The following is a 5,878-nucleotide window of genomic DNA, read 5'->3' on the forward strand; positions in this document are numbered from 1 at the left end:
ATTCGCCACATTTTCCAAACACCATCGCGTTTGGTTTTGAGTGATTTTAGAAGGTTTGAACTTACTTTCCTGAAAGAACAGTGAAAGAAATACCCAGAAAACACATTTCTCAGCAGTCATTAGTTGTTTAACTTGTTGGCCATCTCTTTCCTTCCTTATGTTGGTTTTGATGATGAGGCTTCAAGGCTCTCCATCACCTTGCCCCCTCCTACCTCTCCTCCCTTCTCTCTTTCTACTGCCCACCCCGTAAGCTCCGCTCCTCTGCCGCCCACCTCCTCACCGTCCCTCGGTCTCGCCTATCCCGCCGTCGACCCCTGGGCCACGTCCTCCTGCTGTCCTGGAACGCCCTCTCTCCTCACCTCCGCCAACCTGATTCTCTTCCCCTCTTCAAAGCCGTACTTAGAGATCACCTCCTCTGAGAGGCCTTCCCAGACTGAGCTTCCCTTTTTCCCTCTACTCCCCCTTTAGCCCCACTTCACCACTCCGCAGCTAAACCCTCTTTTCCCCCCTTTCCCTTCGCTCCTCCCCCTCTCCCTTCCCCTCCCCTCAGCCCTGTGCTCGATGGCTCAATTGTATATATTCTCATTACCCTATTTATTTTGTTAATGAGATATACATCACTTTGATTCTATTTATTGCTATTGTTTTAATGAGATGTTCAGCCCCTTGATTCTATTTATTGCTATTGTTTTTGTCTGTCTCCCCCACTTAGACTGTAAGTCCGTTACTGGGCAGGGACTGTATCTGTTGCCGATTTGTACATTCCAAGCGCTTAGTACATTGCTCTGCACATAGTAAGTGCTCAATAATTACTATTGAATAAATGAATTATTACTGTCATCAGTGGCTATTAATGAGTTCTCATTTATAAAGTCTTAAAAGTGGTAGCCTTAAAACCTTATTATGCATTTTTTTAAATTATTGCTTATATTCATATTCTCCACCACTGGACTTGTCTACCACTTAGACTGTGAGCCCCAGGCGAACTCTCTGTGGGACAGGGACTGTGTCCAGTCAGATTTTCCTGTATCTACCCCAGTGCTTAGTACAGTACCTGGCACAAAGTGAGTTCTTAAACAAGTACCATTATTATTATTAGGGTTGTTAGCTTTGCATTTACTAATACAGGCAGCCTTCAGTTTTGAGGTAAAATGGATATGCCACTTACAGTGTTTCTAAATTTCCATCTTTTTCCATCTTTTGAACTCTAGCCTGCTCTCTAGCACTAGGCCCTTTGGGTGTCGGGGAAAAGAGATGGGGGAGAGAAAGATAAGAGAGTGGAAGGAAGTAGAACAGAATAGGCCAGAGTTGGATACTTGATCACTAGGTGGTGACCAGGGATGGGAGACATATCCATTGTACTTCTTTCTGTTGCACTAAAATGCAGTCAATTTATCATAGTACCACTCTCTGTCATTCAACCCACATTATCAGTAGGTCACTAAATCCTGTTAATTCGCCCTTCATGACATTGCTAAAAGCTGAGGGTACAAGATGATTGTATGCTTTAAAGTCAAAGGTAAGGAGTTGCCCATCCACCTCTGCAAAAAGAAACTCCTTACCATTAGCTTTAAAGCATACAGTCACCTTGTACCCTCCTACCTTATCTACCTGTTTTCCTACTACAACCCAGCCCACACACTTTGATCCTCTAATGCCAGCCTACTCACTATATCTCAGTCTCATCTAACTCGATGCCGATCTCTTGCCCACAACCTGACTCTGGTCTGGAACGCCCTCCCTCTTCATATACGACAGATGATTACTCTCCCCACCTTCAAACCTTACTGAAGGTACATCTCCTCCAAGAGGCCTTCCCCTACTAGGCCCTCATTTCCTCTTCTCTCAGTCCCACCAGCATCACCATTGTCCTTGAATTTGCACCTTTTATTCACCCCTCTCTCAGCTCCACAGTACTTATGTACATTACTATTATTATCGTCAACAAGTGGTGTCGAGTCGTTTCCTATTCATAGCAACTTTATGGATATATTTTCTCCAGAAAGTCCTATCTTGTGCCATAATCCGTAACTTGATAGCAGTTCTTCTGTTATCACTGTTATAGTTTCTATTCATCTAGCTACTGATCTGCCTCTTTCACATTTTCCCTGGACTTTTCCTAGCATTAGGGTCTTCTCCAGAGAATTATCCTCCTGATTATATGTCCAAAATATGTTAATCTAAGTAGAATCATTTGGCCTTCCGAACCACTTTGGTTTAAATTGCTCCAAAATCTATTGGTTAGTTTTTTGGGCCATCCATAGTATTCGCAAAAGCCTTCTTCAACACCACATTTCAAAAGAATTGATGCTCTCTCTATCCTGTTTTTTCACTGTCCAGTTTTCAGATCCATACATTGTCCCTGGGAACATCATAGAATTGACAATTTGTATTTTTGTGGCGTTCGTTACATGAGCACATTTCATGACTTTTTCCAGGCTCTTCAATTTATGTACATATCCATAATTTATTTATTTATATTAATGTCTGTCTCCGCTAGACTGTAAGCTATGACTGTGCTATGCTCTGTATCAGAGAATGTGCCTGCCAACTCTTTTGTACTACAGTCTCCCAAGTGCTTAGTACAGTGCTCTGCACATAGTAAAAACTCAATAAACACCATTAAAGGATCCAGGGGCCTTCACAAATAATAATAACAATGATGGCATTTGTTAAGCACTTACTATGTGCCAAGCACTGTTCTAAGCACTGGGGTAGACACAAGGTAATCAGATTATCCCACGTGGGGCTCACAATCTTAATCTCCATTTTACAGACAAGGTAACTGAGGCCCAGAGAAGTGAAGTGACTTGCCCAAAGTCCCACAGTTGACAAGTGGCAGAGCTGGGATTAGAACCCATGACCTCTGACTCCCAAGCCCGTGCTGTTTCCACTAAGCCATGCTGCTTCTCGGCATGCCTGTTTGTATCTTAGTGGGTTCCTTACACAATATTAATCAATCAGTGGTACTTATAGAGCACTTACTGAATGCAAAGCACTGTTACTAAGCACTTGGGAACCACAAAGGCCCTTTGAAAGCATGGGTGTCTATCTTTTAGCTTCCATATACTTCCCACATTAGGTGGGCTAGGACAGACACAAAAACATCTTCCCACCCTCTCCCTTCATGCCACTAGGCCATAAATATCTAGAGGGCAGGGACTCTGTCTACATCTTTCTGGTATTGTACTCTTTCAGGTGCTTAGGACAATGCTGTGCACTCAGCCAGGGCTCAATTAATAAGATGGACTGATCATGCATATTATCTTTATTCCCCCCCCCGCCATCTCTTGCTAACCACCAGGTCTCCCAACTATACACAAAAAGAAAAGAAGAGAAAAAGAGGAAGAAGGGGAGAGAAGGCATCAGACAAAATATTTTTTACTTATCTGTGTGTGGGTTTTCCTCTCCTAAGGATAGAGACAGTCTAAGGTCCATGTCAAGACACTAAAATGAATGTATTTTGGGGGAACTAAGAAATGAGAACAGGTGTAATGGATACCAAGAGGCATGTCAAAAGGACATTGACTGTATCCTATGTCTCCCTTCAGTCAATAGTTTGACTACTTACTCTATGCAGAACACTCTACTAAGCACTTTGAAGAATACGATACTGAATAGACACTGGAGCTTGAAATCTAGCAGGGGAGACAGACACTAAAATAAAGTACAAGTTGGGGAAGCAACAGGGCATAAAGATCTTCTCATTTGTGTTATTGGGGTGAGTACCTAAGTGCTTAGTGGGTGAGGACTCAAGTGAATAGGTAATGCAGGAGTTTAAAGTGGCAGTTAGTAAGTACAGTAAGCCCAGTAAACATTCAATAAATGTGATTGATTAGTTTAGGAGTTCCAGGACCCAAAACTGTCACCAGCGAACACCAACTGGTCTCAGGATTTGGGCTCCCTGCACTGGAACGTATGGCCACCACAGGAAAGTTGATGGTGAAGTAGAACTGGTAAACGCAGGCAAATCAATGACTACCATTTGAATTTCATAACATTTTTGACAGGTTAATGGCTTGGAGAAACTATAAAATCCATTAAATTGTGGATAGAAAACTCACTTCCAGTTTTGTTTAAAGTACAATAATGTACCCTGAGAGCCAGGTCTGATGAAAACCAGGATGCCAGTTTTCTTTTTCAGTCAGAATTTGATTCCCTTCTAAAAGCTGTCATGCCAGAACCAATGTCAAAGTTGCAAACTTCATTATTTAAATCTCCCTTCATTTTCATACAATCGTCCTTAATCAGGTGCCAAGTAACGATTCTCATCTAGCACTGAATTATGCGCCATCCTAATTTTAGATTTCAATGCAAATTCTCCAATAATGTGATGTATGCATTTGTTCAGTGTCTTTTTGCCATTGTCAGGGGCCTTGTTCCTCAACACAGTGAGTGGTAAGTGCATAGAAATCGTTTTCACGGCAAGCCATGTAGGCCAAAATTATCATTAGATTTCAAAGGGTGTGGACAAATTCACAGACCATACTGTATCTAGCCCAGCACTTAGCATAGTGCTTGGCGCATAGTCAATACTTCAACGTCTCAATAATGCGTTACTAGAGGAATGTTGGATGGTACACCCCCAGTCATAAGGATGGATATCGGGTGGACAACCTTCAGGAGTTTCCTGCAAGCCACCAGTTACCATTCTAAGAGATAGAACTTGGGCTGGTTGTTGTAGGAGAAGGCACTGAGCAAAGTAAAGAATTATGGGGGAGCCTTTCGGTGCTAAAGGGCTTAATGAGAGCACCAGCAGGCCTAATACCAGGTTTAAAATGAAGGCTCCAACACGGGGAGAATAGGAGGGGAGCCAGATGCAGACTGACCAAAGGGCAAAGAGGGTGATGACGACAACTTGTATAAAAGCTGCCCATGATGGGATGTAGTGAGTGACCTCCGTCAGGTCTCTGCTTACTCTCTCCCTGTTCAAATCCCTACTGAAGGCCCATCTCCTCCAAGAGGCCTTTCCTGCTTAAGTCCCCCTTTCCTCTTCTCCCACTCCCTTCTGTGTCACCCTGACTTGCTCCCTATACTCATCCCGCCCAGCCAGCCCCACAGCACTTATGTCCACGTCTGTAATTTATTTATTTACATTAACGTCTGTCTCCCCTTTTAGACCAGAAGCTCCTTGATGACTGGGAATGTGTTGGTTTATTGTATTCTCTCAAGCACTAAGTACAGGCTCTGCACACAGTAAGCACTCATTAAGTACGACTGAAGGAATGAATGATTAGACAGACTAACCCTGGTCACTGATAGCTGAGTCCATGTGCTCTGGGACCCCTCAGCCATGACAGGCCAGGGGCGTCCTGGGTGCTGGGCCAGACATGCCGTCTCTCACAGTGCCTACTGGAGGACATGTGACTTGTAGGATCAATGTCCAATGAAGCAGGTCCTGGGATGACCCCTCGATGGCCCTGATGCTCCCTGAGGTCAGTGGGGTGACCAGACCTGGGGCTCCTGTGGGCGGAAGGGAAGAGACCCCCCAGTTACGCTCTCCCCAGGGGAAGGAGAGAGATGGGAATTGGCCATCAGAAAGGGATGTTTGGGTTCGACTGGCCTGTATTGAAAGGGATTAGAAGTTAGGCTGACCCCAACGTGGGGGACCCAAGAAATACCTCCTTCTTTAGCTCTGACTGATGGACTGCTGGCCCGAACCAGTTATGATGCTGCACATGTTCTATTTATATGAGATCTGCATCAGTGTGGTCTTTTTTTATAGTGTAAATTCATAAAATGCAGGGATAAGATCTATTTTTCAATGTACTTGTGCATCTAATTTTAAGGCTCTTACACTTTTGGATCTTAAAAATGTGTTTTTATGATGATGACTGTAGTCATATCAAAGGACATGTACAGCCATTTATGAATTAAT

Source organism: Ornithorhynchus anatinus, chromosome 4 (genome assembly GCF_004115215.2).
Source record: "Ornithorhynchus anatinus isolate Pmale09 chromosome 4, mOrnAna1.pri.v4, whole genome shotgun sequence".
Classification (NCBI taxonomy): Eukaryota; Metazoa; Chordata; class Mammalia; order Monotremata; family Ornithorhynchidae; genus Ornithorhynchus; species Ornithorhynchus anatinus.